Source organism: Rhinolophus sinicus, chromosome 15, assembly GCF_057876585.1.
Source record: "Rhinolophus sinicus isolate RSI-liver-muscle chromosome 15, RSI-T2T, whole genome shotgun sequence".
Taxonomy (NCBI): Eukaryota; Metazoa; Chordata; class Mammalia; order Chiroptera; family Rhinolophidae; genus Rhinolophus; species Rhinolophus sinicus.
Genome location: NC_142515.1, coordinates 29,255,149 through 29,275,324, shown reverse-complemented (window position 1 = coordinate 29,275,324; position 20,176 = coordinate 29,255,149). Strand labels below are relative to the sequence as shown.

Below are 20,176 nucleotides of genomic sequence, written 5' to 3'. Positions count from 1 at the left end.
TGGGTGTGGCTACCGCGGTGCCTCTGACCCCGGGAGCCGCTGCGCCGCCCTGCGATTGCCGCCTGGCGTCGGGCCTGCCGGGCTCCCTGATCGCGGCGGGACTGGGCGCTTTGGCTGCAGGAGTGCGGGGAGCGAAGGTTAACTGCTGACAGCCGGCTTGACTGATATGCGGAGGCGCGCGCAGGTGGAAACCCTGGCGCGCTGGGCTGTCGCGGGCGTGGGAGAATTGAAATTGAGCGGGAGACGCCGGCACCATCATCCCGCCGCGCAGTCGGAGTGGGCGAGAGGGGAGCGTAGGCTGGAGGGGAGGAGCTCATGCTCTGGAACGCGCTGATGTGACCGTGCGCTCACCGGGCAAGCAGGGGAAACTTTTACTTATTTACGAAGGTTTCATTAATTTTGCATAAATTCCCCCGTTTATTTAAAAAAGGGTCTCCACCCGTTAAAAGTACTAGATAATGAATATTCCAGACTGAATACCTGCTGACCTAATGGTAGAGTAGTAGCGGGATACTGTATTGATCTATTAGATTACGTTCGGCACTCGCTTCGATAAGTGCCTTTTAAAATGTAAGGCTTCATCTTTCGCATTGATGATAATGAAATTATAATTCACTTAAATCAGGGAACTTAAGACTGATTGTGCTTTGTCATTATTTTCCTCAGGATATACTTTCTAGAAATGAAGCGCTCTATATTTTGTGGACCTGTGAATGTAAATAATACAAAGTGAAACCAGGTCAAATGTAAATCAACCTTGCCCTGAATCCAGAGACTTGGGTTTTGCCCTACTCCTACCACTGATGAAGTGTGCAGTCATGGGCAAAAAAATCATTTAACCTCTTTGGACCTGGATTTCCTTAGGCGTAGAGTGGCTAGGAGTGGGTGTTTAGATGCTCAGAAAGCTCAGGACATTTGGGACCTTCCCTATTTGTTCACTGTTGTATCCCTAACGCCAAGCATATGGTAAGCACCTGATAAACTTTTGTAACATGATGTTCTTGCTATGGTATGATAAGCATGATGAATGCATTTCCTTAATTTTCCAGCATAATTATTTCTTTTCATCCAACTATACTTTTGGTAATGAAAGTAGAAATCATAGATTAAAAGGAAGCTTTGTTTTCTTCATTGCATGGTGAAACTGAAAAAATACAGTATGTGGTATAGTTATCATAACAGTCTATTTTTGAAAGCAGTATTGGTTATGAAGGAGATGCTTCATCTTCGCAAAATGTGCCAGGCAATATCCTTGAAAAAAGATGAAATAACTTGGAATAAAAAAATTAAATATGTTGAGAGACTATTGTGACACAAATAGAACACATGTATTTACGGTGTTAACATTCTGTTCTGTTTTGCTGGACAATTGTGTCACCTGCTCACTTTGTTGAAACCCATGCTCTTCTTTGACTAACTCCAATGACTCATACTTATTCTATATATAAACTTGCCATTTCTCATTTACAAGCAGATTCTATCCACACACATAGCACTTGTTAGCAAGCAAGTTCTTTCTCTTGAACAGGGTGTATTTTTCCCCCTAGGTTTCACTGAGTGAAGTGCTAATATTAAATTCTAACAAATCTTTTATCATGAAATGTTTTTAAAATGAAACACCATGAACCCATCATCTATGTTCAATTCATCCTGGGGCCAGTCTCATTTGATCTTTTTCCCTATTCATTCTCCCTCACCTGGATTACTTTGAAGCAAAAGCCAGACATCAATTCATCCATAAATATTTCAGTATTAAGATTAATTTTTGTTATTTCTCCAATTATCTTTTAGCTAGCCTGTAGGCTTATGTTGTTGTTATTATTATTAGTTTTCTCAGTGGCAGAGTTTTTTAGCCTGACCTTTTCCTGATTCACTTTTTATCAGATCTGGCTTCCAGGGAAAACCAAATGATTACATGAGAAGCATGTATATATATACTCTTCAAAGCACCTGACATATAATATGGTTCTTTGACAACAATGGAGTTAAATTAGAAATCAATAATAGAAAACTCTGGAGAATTCCCAAATATTTGGACACTGAATAACATACAGCTAAATAACCCACCGATGAAAGAAGAAATTAAAAGAGAGATTAGAAAGTATTTTGAGCTCAATAAAATAAAAATAACATATCAGAATTTGTAGGATACAGCTAAAGCAATACTTAGAAATTTATAGCACTAAACACTTCTACTGGAAAAGAATGGTTTCAAGTCAGTGGCCTCACCTTCTAATTTAAGAAAGTAGAAAAATAAGAGCAAATGAAATCCAAAAAAGCCAAATAAAGGAGATGATAAATACCAGAGTGGAACTCAGTGAAATAGAAAATGGAAAAACAATTGAGAAAATCATTGAAACCAAAAGCTGGATCTTTAAGATTAGTAAAACAGATAAACCTCTAGGGAAAAAGAGAGAAAAGATACCAATTATCAGGAATTACCAATTCTCAAAATGAATACCAGGAATGAGAGAGGTAACATCATTACAGATTCTACAGATACTAAAAAAGGTAATAACGGAATATTATGAAGAACTTCATGCCAGTTAATTTGACAACTTAGAAAAAATGGACAAATTACCTGAAAGATACAAACTATCACAGCTCACTTAAGAAGAAACAGATAACTAAATAGACTTATATTAATTAAGGAAGTTGAATTTGCTGTGTAAAACCTTCATCAAAAGGAGACTCTGGGCTCAGATGTATTTACTGGTGAATTTTGCAGCATTTATGGAAATACTGGTACCAACTCTATAAAAATTCTTAGAAGAGGGAATATTTCTCAACTCATTTTGAGGTCAACATTAATCTGATACCAAAACTAAACAAAGACACTTCTAGAAAAGGAAAGTATAGACCAATATTACAGACACAGATGAAAATACTTTAAACAAAATTGTAGCAAATTAAATCCAACAGTATATAAAAAGAATAATACATCATGATCAAATGGGATTGGTTTCAAGAAATCATGTCAACTTAACATTTGAAAAATCAATCAATGTAATTTACCATATTAAACTAAAAAAGAAAAATTGTACTATCATCTTAATAGATGCAGATAAAACATCCACAAATCCAACATTTCTGATTAAAACCCCTCAGGAACTAGGAATGGAACATCCTCAGCCTGAAAAAGGGCATCTATGAAAAACCTATAGCCAACATTGTACTTAATGGTGAAGGACTGAATGCTTTCCTCCTAAAGTCAAGAATAAAGCGTGGATGTTCATTCGCACCATTTCTATTCAGCACTCAACTGGAGGTCCTTGCCAGAATAAGACAAGAAAAAAGGTAGATTAGACAACTGTTTATTTGCAGACAGTGTGATCATTTATAGAGAAAAATCATATGCAATCTGTAGAAAAGCTACTAGAACTGATAAGTGAGTTTAGCAAGCATGTAGGATACCATGACCATGTCAGTGTGCATAAACCACTTGTGTTTCTATATGCTAGCAAGGAGCAATCAAATTGAAATAAAAAATTGATGTAATAAAAATATGAAAAAAATAAATCTGATAAAAGATGTGAAAGACTTGTATATGAAAACTGCAAAACACTGCTGATAGAAATTAAAGAGGACCTAAATAAATGCACACATATGCTGCATTCATGGATTAAGATGTCAGTTTTCCCCAAATTGGTCTTTAAATTCAAGGCAATCCCAGGAGAAGTTTTTTGTTTTTTTTTTGTGTGTGTGTGTGTGTATAGAAGTTGACAAACTGATTCTAAAGTTCATAAGGAAATGCAAAGGACTAGACTAGCCAAAGTAACTTGAAAAATATGAACAGTTGGAAGATTTATACTACCTTGTTTAATGATTTATTATAAAGCTACAATAATCAAGACAGTGTGGTACTAGCATCAAGATAGATCAGTGAAACTGATTAGAGATGCCATAAATAGATTCATTCACACACGGTCAATTAATTTTTGACAAAGATGCAAAGGTAATTCATTAGAAAAAGATAGTCTTTTAAAATAATGGTGGTGGAACAATTGGATATCCATATGCAAAATAATGAACTTTGCACCATAGTTAAAAATCAACCCAAAGTGCATTTTAAATGTAAAATGAAAAACGATAAAACTCCTAGAAACCATAGGAAAAAATCTGCATGACTTTGGACTAGGCAAAGATTTCTTAGATATTATTCTAAAAGCATAATACATAAAAGAAAAAATTGATAAGTTGAACTTTATCAAAATTGAGAACATCTGGTCTTCAAAGAGACTATTAAGGGAATGAAGAGACAAGCCACAGATGGGAAGAAAATATTTGCAAATCACATACCTGATTAAAAAAAAAATGTGTCCAGAATGTATAAAAAAGTCTTTAAGACTGAATAATAAGAAAGCAAACAACCCAATTAAAAATAGGTAATTGATTTGAACAGATACTTCACAAAAGAAGGTACACAGAAGTCAAATAAGCATATAAGAAAATGATTAATATCATTAGTTTTTAGAAAAGTGCAAATTAAAACTGTATTATTAAACTACCACAACATTGGAATGTCTGAAATTAAAAAAAGACTGACTATGCCATGTATTGGAGAGGTTGTGGCACAATTGGCACTCATACACTGCTAGGGGAATTTCATAGATGCCATTTATCAGGTTGAAGAAGTTCCCTTCTCTTCCTAGTTTGTTGAATGTTTTTATTATGAAGGAGTATCGAATTTTGTCACATCCTTTTTCTGCAGCTATTAAAATGATCATGTGGTTTTTATCCCTTATTGTATTGATATGGTTTATTACATTAATTTTCAGATGTAAACCAACCTTGCATTTGTGGGATAAATCATAGTGTATAATCCTTTTATATGAGGTCTGACAATTAAGTTTGCGAATTTGTTGCACTGATATTGCTAACCTTTTTTTGATATCAGAGGGATTATTCATTATGAATTTGTACCAACTGGACAGTTAGCCAGTTTTACTACTTGGAAGTGCTGGAAATGCTGAGTGAAAAAGTTAGACACCCTGAACTTTTCGCCAATAATTCATGGCTGTTGCATCACGACAGTGGACTAGCTCTCTCGGCACTGTCTGTGAGGGTGTTTTTTGCCAGTAAACAAATAACTGTATTGGAACACCCTCTCTACTCACCTGATCTGGCCCTAGTGACTTCTTTCTTTATCCGAAGATAAAGGAAATATTGAAAGGAAAACATTTTGATGACATTCAGGACATCAAGGGTAATACAACGACAGCTCTGATGGCCATTCCAGAAAAAGAGTTCCACAATTTCTTTGAAGGGTGGACTAGGCGCTAGCGTTGATGCATAGCTTCCCAAGGGGAGTACTTTGAAGGTGACCATAGTGATACTCAGCAATGAGGTATGTAGCGCTTTTTCTAGGATGCGTTCGCAAACTTAACTGTCCGACTGTGTATATTGCTGGATTCTGTTTGCTAGTATTTTGTTTAGGATTTTTGCATGTATCTTCACAAGAGATATTGTTCTGTTATTTTCTGGCGATGTCTGATTTTGGTATGAGACTAATACTTCATAAAATGTGTTGGTTAGAGTTCTCTGAATTGAGATGATCTGTGTTTTTCCCCCTTTGTTCTATTCATGTGTATTACATTGATTTTTTTTTTAAATGTCGACTCACTCTGGCATCCCTGGGGTAAATCCCATTTGATCATGGTGTACAATCCTTTTAATATGTTGTTGAATTAGGTTTGCTGTTTTGTTGAGTATTTTTATGCCTATATTCATTCATGAGGGGTATTGTTCTGTAGTTTTCTGTTTTTGTGATGTTATCTGGCTTTTGTATCAGAGTAATGCTAGCCTCATAGAATGAGTTAGAGAGTGTCTATCCTCTTCCACTTTTTGGAAGAGTTCATGAAGGATTAGTTTTAATTCTTCTTTAAATACTTGGTAGAATTTGTCAGTGAAGCCCTTAGCTTTTCTTTATTGGGAGTTTTTTGATTCCTGATTCAATCTGTTATAAGTATGTTTAGATTTTCTAGTCTTACGTCAGTTTTGGTGGTTTGTGTCTTTCTAGAAACTTGTCCATTTCTTCTAGGTTGTCTAAGTTATTGGTATACAGTTCATAGCATTCCCTTATAACCCTTTTTATTTCTGTGCGATCAGTTGTAGTGACTTCACTCTTGATTTTAGATAATTTCAGTCTTTTTTTCTTGGTCAGTCTAGTTAAAGGCTTGTGAATTTTGTTGAGTTTTTTCGTGTGTGTTTTTTTTTTTAAAGAACCAACTCTTGGTTGTATTGATTTTTCTCTGTCGTTTTCCTATTATCTATTTCATTTGTGTCTAAATTTTATTTCCTTTCTTCTGCTTGTGTGGGTTAGTTTGCTCTCCTTTTTATCAGTGTCTTATGATGGAAGATTAGGCTATTGATTTGAGATTTTTCCATATCTTAAAATATAGGCTTTTGCAGCTATGGATTTCCATCTAAGCACTGCTTTACTTTTGTCCCATAGGTTTTGATACTGTGTTTTCATTTTCATTCACCTCAAAGTAATTTTAAAATTTCCTTTGTGATTTCTTCTTTGATTCATTGGCTATTTAGAAGTGTATTGTTTAATTTCCACATATTTGTGAATTTCCAAATGTCCTTCTGTTATTAATTTCTAATTTCATTGCTTTGTGGTCAGAGATCATATTGTGTATGATTTCAGTCCTTTTAAATTTATTGAAGATTGTTTCACAATTTTACATATGGTCTATCCTGGAGAATGTGTCATGTGCACTTGAGAATAATGTATATCCTACTGTTGTAGGGTAGAAGATTATATAGATGTCTGTTATGTCTCAGTTTATAGTTGTTTAAGTCTTCTGTTTCCTTTTTGAAAGTCTTCTGCTTTGCTGTTCTATTATTGAATAATGGGTAGTTTTGCTTTATGTGTTGTTGGCTCTGTTGGTAGTATGGTCTATATGTGCATACTTATTATATATTCCCGATTGACTGACTTTTTTTACCATCATAAAATAATCCCTCTTTATCTCTAGATTTGTTTTAAAGTCTGTTGTCTCATTTTAATGTAGCCACTCTAGCTTTTTTATGGTTGCTCTTTGCATGATATATCTTTTCCTATCCTTTTACTTTCAACCTGTTTTTATCTTTAAATCTAGTGTGCCTACTATAGATAGCATATTGTTGGATCTTGTTTTTTTAATCCAGTTTGACAGTCTCTGACTTTTGATTGAATTGTTTAATCCATTCATATTTAATGTTATTACATAGTTGGACTTATGTCTGTCATTTTTTTTTCTATATGTCTTATTTCTTTTTTGCTCCTCTACTCCTTTTTTACTATTTCATTAAGTGAATATTTTCTAGTGTAACATCTTAATTACTTTAATTATTTTTCAATATATTTTTTAAAAGTTTCATAATGGTCTCAGATTAAACTTCAAATGTATTCTAATTTAATTCCGGTGAAATATAGAACTATTGTTCCTATATAGCTCTATTCCCTGTTTCTCTTTTTTGTACTATTATTGTTATCCATCTTACATCTGTATATGTTACAAACCCAACAATATATAGTTATAATTGGAAGCTGAGAGAAGAAAGGAGAGTGAGTAGTATTTACAGAGTTTGTTGTGTTAACCTTAATTATCATTTCTGATTCTCTTCATTTGTTGCTGAATTTTCAGTTGTCATTTTGTGTCATTTTCTTATTCCAGTATAGCTTTGCACCCACACACCTCTGTGCACTTATTGTCAAATATATTCCTGTATATTTTGCCCACCAATAGAATTATGTACATGTTGCTTTATGTAATTGCCTTTTAAATCAGTTAAGAAAAGAAAGATACATTTATATTGTGTTTTATAATTACATAGTTACTGTTACTGGTACTCTGTGTGTGTGTGTGTGTGTGTGTGTGTGTGTGTGTGTGTGTGGTATGTGTGTATTGCCACTCGGGTTTACTTTTTTGATCTTGAAGAACTTCTGTTAGTATTTCTCATAATGATGGTCTGCTAGTAACTCATTCTCTCAGTTTTTGTTTATCTGGGAGTATCTTCATTTCACCTTCAGTTTGAAAGATAGTTTTGATGGATATAATAAGACATTTGGTTGACAGCTTTTTCTTTTAGCACTTTGAACAGGCCATCCCACTGTCTTTTGGCCTCCATTGTTTCTGATGAGAAGTCAGCTGTTAATCTTATTTGTATTCCCTTGTATGTGATAAGTGATTTTTCTTCTGCTGCTTTTAAGATTTTTCTTCTGTCTTTCATTATTTTTTCTATGATGTGCCTGGGTATGGATGTGTTTATCCTTCTTAGAGTTAATTGACTGTCTTAGATGTTTAGATTAATGTTTTTCATCAAACTTGGGAAATTTTAGTCATTATTTCTTTAAATGTTCTCTCTGCTCCTTCTTCTTTACTTTGGTACTCCCATCACGTGTATGTTGGTGTGCTTAATGGTGTCCACATTTCTGTGAGGCACTGTTCATTTTCTTTATTCTTTTATTTTTATTTTTTTTTCATTAGTTTCAGGTGCACAAGACAAAGTAATACTTAGACGTTTATCATTTATATCCCTCACACTGTGTGAACCCCCCTCCCCCCATCTGCTATCCTTCTGAGATCTCACAGAACCATTACATTTCCATTGTCTGTATTCCTAATGCTGTACTCTGCTTCTTGTAAATATATATATATATATATAATTATAGTTGGCATTCATTATTGTTCAGCTTCAGCTTCAGGTGTACAGTGCAGTGATCAGGCATCTACATCATCCCTGAGGTGGTCTCCCAAATGGGACAAGTGTCCATCGGATACCCTACAAAATCTTTACATTATTGATTACATTCCCCAAATTAATTTTCAAAACCCTGTGGCCATCTTGTTTCATTTTCTTTATTCTTATTTCTCTCTGTACTTTGGGTTGCATAATCTCTGTTAGTCTGTCTTCAAGTAGTCTTTCTTCTGACAATTCACATCCACTCTTGAGCTCTTCTGATGACTTTTTAAAAATTTCGGTTATTGACTTTTGACCTCCAGAATTTACATGTGGTTCTTATTTGTAATTTCTATTTCTTTATCAATATTTTATTTTCTATTTAAGGTTTATTTTATTAGACATTGCTATTATACCTTCCTTTACTTCTTTAAGCTTGGTTCTCTTTGGGATTATGAACATGGTACTTTGAAATCTTTGTAAGATCCAACATCTGGGTTCTTTCATGGGCCTGTTTCTTTTCCTGTGTATAAGTCACAATCTCCTGTTTCTTTTCTTATTTCATACTTTGTTGTTGAAAATTACAAATTTTAGATTATCTGTTATAGTAATTCTTGGTACTGATTCTCACCATCCCACCACCCTCTGGGGCTTGCTGTTGTTATTTGTGTTTGTTTGTTTAGTGGCTTCGGTAAACTATATTAGTTAAGTGTAATTCCTTCACAGTGTGAAACCTCTGCTGTTGCTTCAGAGGGTGCAATCTTTGCATGTACAGAGTCACTCTGGAAGGACAGTGTTTTTAGCAGAATTCTCTTTGAGGGTCTCTTTCTTTGAGGTCTCTATTAAGCTGTCTGCCTCTGTTGGTATCACACCCAGCTGTTAGACACCAGTAACTACCAGCTGGTTGTTTCATTGTTTCAGTAATATCCTGGGGCATAAATTGTTTCACAATCTGATCTGGTTAAACTTGGTCCTCTTTGCAGTGGTAGGTGTGTGTGTGTGTGTGTGTGTGTGTGTGTGTGTGTGTGTGTGTGTTTATGCAAGTAGTTTGTTGAGGGAATACTTTAGATGAAACCTTTAGGAGTGAGGGAAACAGGATAGGGAAGAGGAGATCAGCAAAACTGGATTCAGCTAAAGTCTAGCCTCAGCCTGATCCCAGAGGGAGCTCTGGAGCTTGAATGACATCACAGAGTTGTTCCACCTTAAGGCAGAGGGGCTGTGCTTTTACCCTTACTTCCAACAATCTCTCATTTGCTATAGGCTGCCCCCAGAGTATATATGTATTGGGGGGCATAACCTCCTAGGCATCACTGGGTGGAGTGCATGCTGCTGACAAGTCTTCTGAGAAGGGTGCAGCTTTAAGTTCTTTGCAGCTGGAAGAGGATTGATTCACCAGGTAACAGTGATCTACCATATTTCCCCGAAAATAAGACCTAGCCGGACAATCAGCTCTAATGCGTGTTTTGGAGCAAAAGTTAATATAAGACCCGGGTTTATTTTACTATAATTTAAGACCATATTATTTTTATATTATTTTTTGCTCCAAAAGACGCATTAGAGCTGATTGTCTGGCTAAGTCTTATTTTCGGGGAAACACGGTACACATCCCAGTAGCTAGAAGACATCAAAAGAGATCACGCTCAATTTTTGTTGAAGGAATAAATGACATAATTTTTTCATTTATCTGTTTCACATTTATTCCTGGCTTAATGACATTTCTAGTGTTTTAAATCCCTAATCATAAGCTTGTGGTAAAAATTGTAAAATATACAGAACATAAAATTTACCATTTTAACAGTTTTTAAGTGTACAGTTCTGTGTCATTAAGTAAGAACAGTCACATTATTCTGCAACCATCACCACATCTATCTCCAGAACTTTTTCATCTTCCCAAACTGAAACTGTATTCATTAAACATGAACTCCCCGTTCTGTGTTCCCGTCAGTCCCTCGCAACTTCCATTCTGTCTCTTTGAGTACTTTAGATACCGCATACAAATGGAATCATAACATTTGACTTTCTGTGACTGGCTTATTTCACTCAGCATAATGTTCTTAAGGTTCATCCTGTTGTGAATAATGCTGCTCTGAACATGGTATATGAAGTCAGACAATTAAATTTGCAAACTCATCCTAGAAAAAGTGCTACATACCTCATTGCTGAATATCACTACAGTCACCTTCAAAATACTCCCCTTGAGAAGCTATGTACTGATGCTAGCGCCTAGTCCACCATTCAAAGCAATTGTGGAACTTTTTCTGGAATGGCCATCAGAGCTGTCGTTGTATTACCCTTGGTGTCCTGAATGTCACCAAAATGTCTTCCTTTCAATATTTCCTTTATCTTCGGGTCAAGAAAGAAGTCATTGGGGGACAGATCAGGTGAGTAGGAGGGTGTTCCAATACAGTTATTTGTTTACTGGCTAAAAACTCCCTCACAGACAGTGCCGTGTGAGCTGATGCATTGTCGTGATGCAAGAGCCATGAATTGTTGGTGAAAAGTTCGGGTTGTCTATAACTCTTTCACATAGCATTTTCAGCACTTCCAAATAGTAAACTTGTTAACTGTTTGTCCAGTTGGTACAAATTCATAATGAATAATCCCTCTGATACCAAAAAAGGTTAGCAACATCATTGCAACAAGGTCACACACTTAATTGTCAGACCTGGTACAAATATGGTATGGTTTGAGTGCAGTGGTAGTTTTTCCGGCTGGTATCTAAGGTTTGTTTTGACTGCTGGAGGGCTCTTCACCTTTTCTTTCCCTGGTTCTGTTTAGTAAACTAGCTGACCTGTGGTTTAGCTTGTTGCTTTCATGGAGTTAGCAGCCTCCTCTCAACTGCTTACTAGTGAAAACTCCATTGTTTTTCAGAGCACTCTTACATTTGAACTCCCCCACACCCTGTTCTAAATAAAGTCAGTTTGTTTGGGGAGAGCTTTGCAGCTTCCTGTACTTATCTCCTGCCTCGCCTTATGGGTATGATCTCTCAACCAGTGCGCCAGAGCCATGGTCAGGAACAGTGGCCTGCTTCTCTTAAAGTGACACCCTTGCTTTAAGAGCAGGCCTCTGGGTGGAGCAGTAATCTCTGGTCTTGGTTTGCCACTCACACTGTAGAGCCTCTGCCCTATGAGTGAACTGATACAGGGCAGTCGCAACCCCATTATTCCTGGCTGCTGCATTTGTGGAAGAGCCTCTGTCCTATGACACCCTTCATGAGACTGACTTGAGGAGGGGGTGCTAAGTGGAAGAAGGAAGCCCACAATCTCTTGGCCACACTCACCTGGATTTTAGCTTCTGTAGCAGGGCAGTGGGAAGGGAGGATTAGAAATACTGGATGCCTGCCCTTTGACTCTTGACTGAAACCTGGGAGGAGAGGAAATGGTGCCTTCTTAGCCACATTCACTCAGGATGGAGCTTCCATCGTATTGAGCTGGGGGCTGTGGAGGAAGGGTGTGGGTTGTAGTTCAAGGGGCACAAACTCTTACTGTTCTTACTAAGTATTTAGTAGGTCGTTTTTGAGTAAATGTTTCTTTGTTAGTTGTGTGCTCTCAGGACAATTTCCAGAAACTTCAAATGGTGGTTTTTTAAAAATCATTTTTTACAAATTATGGGTATTTCACTAGGAAGCAGGTTCGTGAGTTATGGAAGTTTCTTCTTTTTTAATAGATATAAAATTCACAAAACAAAATAAGCCATTTTAAAGATACAATTCAGTGACATTTAATACATTCACAATGTTGTATCAACCTCTATTTAGTTCCAAAACATTTTCATCATTACAAAAGGAAAACCTATACTCATTAAGCAGTCATTCCGCATTCTCCCTCTTCTAGTTCCTGGCAGCGATTAATTTGCTTTCTGTCTCTATTGATTTACCTGTTCTGGATATTTCATTAAGTAGAAGCATATAGTATGTGAATTTACATGTCTGGCGTCTTTCACTTTAGCATGTTTTGGATTCATCTGTGTTGTAGCGTGTGTCAGTATTTCTTTTTTATGGCTGAATATTCCATTGTACGGGTATTCCACATTTCGTTTATCCATTCATTAGTTGATAAACATTTGGTTTGTTTCTACTTTTAATTATGTGAAATTGGATTTTTTAAATGTTTCTGAGTTAATCGGTCTAAGAAGAATTTTTTGAAAACCCAGCTTATTTAAAGTTTTAGAAATTAAATTTTCTTGTTTTCTGGGAATTTTACAAATATTCCATTTTGATAAATACTATTTTTTTTTAACCAATAAGCCAGTCAGAACGGAGTTCTTTTAACTTAAGAGACTGTAAAACCTAAATTATTAATATCCTCTGGAGGTAAATTGTTTGATTTATCTCACACAGTGAGAGGTAAAAGCCTTTCTGAATTACAGAGACAGAGCTTTATAGGTTTCTTTCTGTAATTTCACCCACAGGTCAAGAGACATGAGTTGTAGAGATTAAAATAAAACTCACTGGTCCAGATATCAAAGACCTGTTTTTGGTGATTATGAAATTCTTAATCAATTTGAGCTCAAAATAGACAAATAGCAAGCAAAAAAAGATAAACCAATGTCTTTTCTCTTTTACCCAAGAGATCTTTGTCATCCATGTAGAGGGATCACTAAGTAACTGGTCAAACCATAAAACCAAATTCTTAGTCATTGCTACCGCTTAGGGGTAACAACTTATTGGCCATACAGTAACTGAAAATCAAACCAAAACATACAATCTGTAGAGAGGAAAAAGACAGAAACAGACCGTCAGTAAAGTTAAATGTGTATTGCCACTTGGGGTTTACTACTGGGAGCCAAGAAAAGCTGAGCCTAAGCTTTAGTAGCCCATGAGGTGCAATTCTCTGGCAATACAGTTTCCTAGATTTGTCAGGTGAATCTGCTGGAATCTTGGTGAAACCTCCAAAACTATTAAAAGATAATTTTCAAAAAAGATAAAATCATGACCCTCATACAAATATCAAGATAATGCATGCCAAAGATTTTATTTAATTTATTAATTAATGAGATAACCGGTAAAATGTTACAACTGTTTCAAAAGCAATGGCAAAAAACAATATAGGCATTTGGGAATGCTGAAATTGATTTGTAAATAGGCACATAACTGGTTAGTATCTTGAGGGCAATAATCAGTTGCATTCCACAGGCCAAAATGTTTTTGCATTTCTATAGACAAGAATAACTTACATCAGTTTTCTACAATTTATGGAGTTGTAAAATAGCCCCAAAACAGTGAAAGGTAGCCATAATCTAGAAGGATGTGCTAGACGTGAATAATCATTTTTGTCCATTTAAAAGTCTTTCACAATTTTTCTTGTCATTGGAAACTTTTTTTTACTTTATTTTTTACGATGCTTACCCTTTTTTTGGCCATGGAAAATTTTCCATTTTTATGAAAATGAAATTCACCAATCTTTTTCCTTTTTTTGTTTCTGGATTTTGAGTCACAGGACAGTTTTCCATACTGCCTGGTTATAGGGGAATCCATCCACATTTTATTTTGGTACTTGTTTGGTTTTATTTTTTACTTTTACATTTCTGTTCCTTTTTGAATTTTCCTGGGGTATGGTGTGATGAATGATTCCAGTTTTATCTTTTATTTATTTTTAAATATGGCAATCCAGCTATCCTAACACTGATTAAAAAGTAGGTCTTTTTCACATTGATTTGAGATGCTGTCATTATCATTTACTGAATTTTCATATGTGGTGGGTCTGGTTTTTCTGTTTTCATTGTCCATGTGTCTATTTATGTGTTATACCATGCTTTTAATTATGGAGGCCGTATTGTTACAATACCTGGTAGGGTTACCCTCACCTCGTTGCTCATCTTTTTCAGGTGTTTCCTGGTGACTCTTCCTTGTTTATTCTTCAAATGAACTTAATACACTTGTCTTGCTCGTGAAAACATTTCAAATATTTTATTGTATTGAGTTAAATTTATAAATTAATTAGTGGGAACAGACATCTTGATGATGTTGAGTCATTATATCCAAGAGCATAAGTTTTCCATGAATAGATTTTAGAATTCCTTAAGATTTGGTGTATTTCTGTTGTTATTTTCATTGGATCTTTTCTTACATTATGTCTTCTAACTGGTTTTTGCTTATATTCATGAATGCTCATGATCTTTGTATGTTAATTTTTAACCTTCTACTTTGTTAAATTTTGTTATTGTCCGTAGCAATTTCCCCCCATTGATTTTTATGGGTTTTCCCGGAATGTAATTATATAATCTGTATTTAGAAATAATTTTACTTCTTCCTTTTCACTTCTTAAACTGTAGATTGCTTTGTCTAGTCTAACTTCATAGCCTAATTGCAACATAATAGTTGAGACAGTGTGTATCGTTATCTTCTTCCTGACTTTAGCAGGAAAGCCTTTAGTGTTTCCTCATGAAGGAGAACTCTGGCTTTTGGGCTTAGGTATTTATATTTTATTATGCTGAAGAAATATCCATTAATACCTACTTTATTTAGTGTTTTTTTGAAATGAAAGACTACTGAATTTTGTCAAGTGCCTTTTCTGCATATGATTTTTCTTTGCCTGCTATAATTGAATTTATTAATGTATTTCCTATTATTGAAATATTTCTGTATTTGTAGAATAAATCCCACTTGGTCATGATGAATTGCTCTTTTAGTGTGCTGTTGGATTCTGTTTGCTAGTATGCTTTTAAAGATTTTATTGCATTGACATTCATAAGTGAGATTGGTCTGTAGATTTCTTTTTTGATGCAGTTCTTTTTCAGGTCTTCAGATAAATGCTTTGCTTATTTTATTAAACAAAATTGGAAGTTTTCCTTTTCTACATTTGGAATACTATAATTAGCATTGATGTTATCTGATATTTAAAGGTTTATTAGAATTCTCTTGTAAAATCAGTTGGGCCTGTGCTTTTTGTTGTTGTTGGTGGTGGTGGTAGGAGAATCTTTTAATTCCTTTTTCTTATTTATTCTGTGATAATTGGTCTGTTTTATACTTTCTGTCTTTAAAGGGTCAATAAGTTGTATTCTTTTGAAAAATTACCATTTCTTCAAATTACTTGAGTACAGTTATGTAAATGTAGTCTTATGTTATAATTTCTTGTTTTGATGGTTTTATTCCCTTTGTCAGTTCTAATTTGGGTATTGGGATTTCACTCATTTTTCCCCCTTGTATAGATTCGCTGCTGGTTTGTTGAAATTTTTCTTTTTAATCTGTTTTTGAATTTGTTCCACTAATTTTCGTTTTTTAAGACATCCCTTTCTGTATTTATCTTTAGTGATTTATTTCTTCTGATTTATTTTATTCTTTTCTAGTTCTTTGTATTTTGGACTCAATTCATTAATTTTATTGATGTAATTATTTAATGCTATAAACTTTTTCCTGATCATTGCTCTAGCTTTAGCTCACTACTCTGATCTGTTTTCCTGATTTGTATTTTAAAGAAATTCTCATGTTTTATTTTTGTATTTTCCCTTTGATCCAACAGTTTTTTAATGGGGTTTTGTTTTTTGTTTTTTAATTTCTAAATGTGAAGGTTTTTTTAATTTTTAAAATTTTGCTAATTTTTATTTTTATTACATTATAGCTAGGTAAATCTGTATTATTTCTATTCTTTGAAATTCATAGAGGTTTCATTTGTGGCTTAATATATCGTTGGATTTCATGAGTGTTCCATGTACTCTTGAAAGCATCTTTTTTTATTAAGACTCAGATTTAGTCTTTTATTTTTTCTTTTAAAGATTTTATTGGGGAAAGGGAACAGGACTTTATTGGGGAACAGTGTGTACTTCCAGGACTTTTTTTCCAAGTCAAGTTGTTGTCCTTTCAGTCTTAGTTGTGGAGGGCGCAGCTCAGCTCCAGGTCCAGTTGCCGTTGCTAGTTGCAGGGGCCACTGCCCACCATCCCTTGTGGGACTCGAGGAATTGAACTGGCAGCCTTGTGGTTGAGAGCCCACTGGCCCACGTGGGAATTGAACCGGCAGCCTTCGGAGTTAGGAGGATGGAGCTCTAACCACCTGAGCCACCGGGCCGGCCCCCAGATTTATTCATGTTCTCCCTCTCCCTCTCTCTCTCCTTATTAAGTTGGTTATATCTTCTAAGGCCTCATATTAGGTTTTCACCTGTTCTTCCTTGGATTGAGAGAGATGTGTTAAAGTCTCTTATTAATTTGTTTGTCTCCTTACATCTTTTGTAAAAAGTTGCTGTTTTATGAATGTTTGTTGCTAAAGTAATGATATATAAATAATTAATTTTCTGCTTTTATTTTCCATGAAAAAACTGTGAATAGTGGTTTTTTGTTGTTTTTGCTGTAGTTTTGCTGAGAAATCAGTTCTGAATTTCTCCTTAACTGTAGATGAATACTCCTGTAAAGGACTTTGGTGGGATTTATAGATTATCTCTTAAACTATTAGGCAAACTGCACATTAGATCTGCTCTAGACAGTTTAATATTTTCGATTAATTTTCTAAAATCTTTAGGAACCAGTCTACATTTGCATTCATTAATCTGCTTAATTGTTTACTTTTTTTGAGTTAAATTTTGTTTAACAATTCAGCTTGTTATCCTAGAGGACAAATAAAATTTTTATGGGTTGGGTGTTTCCATTTGTCATCTTTTGCATTTTAACAAGTAGCCCAAAGTTAACAGGAAGAGACATCTCCTTGGTCAGGAGTGTAAAAACAGGAAGGAGGAAGTCTATTGCAAATCTGTGTTAGCTGATTATCAATTCAGGTTTCACCATAGAGGATGTCCATTAATGATCATCATTGTGCTATGTTGTTATCCAGAATTGCAGTGAGTGTTAATGTTAGTACTACAGAATATCAACCCTAGTTATAGGAAGTAATGTTAACTAACAAACTGCACTAGGCTCTTTCCTATGCATGGAAACAGGATACTATTAGTGAGAACAAGTCGCAGAAATTGCACATAGAGGAAAACAAGGCAAGTAAAATCCAGCATCAGAAATGTAGGGAAAAACCATCTTTTCTCTTTTGGCTTTGCTTGATTTTGATACTTTGATGGATTGTGTGATCCTTTAAGATATCGTTCCCTTTTTTTAAAAAAAATAAAATTAGGGTATGTGAACTCTATTATTTAAAAAATTGTTTGGCAGATTGTCTTCAATTGAATTAGAGGAAGCACCTGGGCATCATTTTATAAAACATTCTAAGAGTGCATGTGGCAAACTAGAAGAAATATTTCATGGGAAAACACACAGAAGGTGAATATTTTATAAACAAGAAATCTTTTTCAGTATTCTGTGATGAAAGAAATTGGATTCTCTGTTTATTCTTTTTTGTTCTCCTGGGTTTGCTAGAAACTCCCAGTTCCACTGCAGCTACAGGATACCTCCTTGGTATAAGATATCCAACAGTGGTTATTTGGGACACTTACCTTATCCTGAATTCTTTACTTAGCTGTACAATATTGTGGACGCTTTGAAAAAAATTAAAAGTTGTGGAAAAGCTAGATGGCATTATATTATTATTTTTTTTTCTAGAGGCCTATTTGACATGCTTTTCCTCAGGAGTCTGTTCACTTCAGCTACGCCTTTATACCTTTATTTCTGGACTATTTTGGGGTCCTACTTCCCAGCATTTTTTGTCATGGCATAAAGTCAGATTGTAGGCTGACATGACCACTACTGTGGTGTGTGTGCCTGTAGCCTGTTCAGTTGGGAAGATGAGGGGGTTTATAAACCCCTTACAATTGTAAGTAATATGTGTGGGGGTTTGTGTGTGCACGTGTGTCTTAGTTAGGGATTGTTTTGTTTTGTTTTAGTTGTAGGTACCACTCCAACTTGAGTTAGCTTAAGGAAAAATGAAAAAACAAATAGTGGCAGGTTCCTGGGATATCTCACAGAATTCTTAGGGCAGTCATACTTCTCAAAAGCCTGGAACAAAGATTTGGAAGACCACGTTTCTTTCTGTTTTCCTTCCTGTTTCCCTCTGTTGTCTTCATTCTTCCCTTAAATCTGGTTTTCTCTGCTTTTCTCTGCACTTGGCGGAAGATGATCACCTACAGTTTCCATATGTCAGTCAGGCATATACAGCCGGTCTCTGAATTCCAATTCAAAACTCCTGAGTGTATCTGATTGAATCAGGTCGGATCAATTGTCGGCCTCTGGTGCAGTGTACTGTGGTAGGAAGAGGCTGTACTGCTCGTCCAACCTTGTGGCTGGTCAGCCATTCTCAGGGAGACAGTATTTACTACAGTCGTGTTTGTGCCCTTTTCTGGGGAGAAGATCCATAGCTTTTACCCAAATCACAGAGGACGTTCTTGTCACTCTCCAGGCTCAAATGAAGATTAAAAATAACTGCTGTAAGAGGTATAATAGAATTCCCACTACTTATAACCAATATCCTTCATATTGGTTAAGCTGTTTGTCACTTTCACAATGCCATGTTCTTTTCTGCCCGCGATTACCGGTGATTGAGTACCCTCTCCTTATTTCTCCACTTACTCAAATATTACATGTCATTGAATTCTCATCTTAGGTCCTATTTTCTCCGTGAAATCTTTGCATCCTAGAACACTACTGCATTCTACATGGACACACACATACCCTCTTATTTTCCTGAGTCTGAATTTTCATAGCATGGATTTTTTAAATGATACACAATGTAATTTGGTTGTGTGTGAATGTATGTCTTTGTATGTGTGTCTTATGTAAATGTCTTAAATGCAGGCTTAATGCAATTGTCCCTGCAGCCTCTAATTGTCATACATATCTAAATAGGTTCGACTATGTTACTACAAGGTATAATACTGTGGTACAACAGACTCAATGTACTTTTGAACTGAATTCATGAAAAATAGAAACCTTCATTATGGAAAACTTGTAAATTATAGGATAATAGAGAGGAGGAAAAAAATCACTTTTTTCCTACTACTCAAGAATAATCATAATTGACATTAATCCTTGTCTTTTCTTATATTAGAAACAACAAATATTATATATTTATTGAATAGTTATTGAATGAAGTTATGATATTCAGCATATTAAATTTTTGGTATGTTGAATGTTGTTAAATATTTGTTAAACGAAGTTACAGTTGTATATAATTTTCATCCTGTTTTCTCTGTTTATTTGATTATTTTCTTGTTGCTCAGTTAGGTGGTTCTTCTTTTTTTGTGAAATTCTATGAACAGTGATATTAACTTTAAAACAATTTTTTTTTTCAGGATTTTTGTTGCTGGAAGTAAAAGTAATTATGTAGATAATAATAGGTAATAGCTAAGATCTATTGAGTATTCACTGTGTGACACTGTTTTAAATACTAGAGATAGATTAGGTCATTGCTCTAGGCACTCAGTAAGCGGTGGGGCTGGATGTGAACACAAGCCATTTCACTTCTGAGACTATATTCTTTTTTTTTTTTAATTTTATTTCAGGTGCACAAGACAAAGCAAAACTTAGACGCTTATCATTTATATCCCTCACACTGTGTGAACCCCCCACCCCCTATCTTAATCGTTATCTTTTGCCTTTCAATTTAGAGTATCAGTTAATGAAAGCTGAAATACAAAA

The 20,176-nt window shown here is 35.1% G+C and overlaps 1 protein-coding gene across 5 annotated transcripts in view; it reads left to right on the top strand.

Annotated features, from left to right (window-relative positions):
- Positions 1 to 20,176, top strand: part of EXOC6 (exocyst complex component 6) — a 166,993-nt gene that overhangs the window by 11,898 nt on the left and 134,919 nt on the right. Inside the window, exon 1 of one of the 5 annotated variants that reach the window (XM_074339381.2) lies at positions 61 to 184. The exons of 3 other annotated variants lie outside the window; for them this stretch is intronic. The gene's annotated coding sequence lies outside the window, so the exon portion shown is untranslated. Of the gene's footprint in view, positions 1 to 60; positions 185 to 14,998; positions 15,083 to 20,176 lie in introns of those variants that run through there. One more of the 5 variants, XM_074339382.2, reaches the window with a different exon arrangement.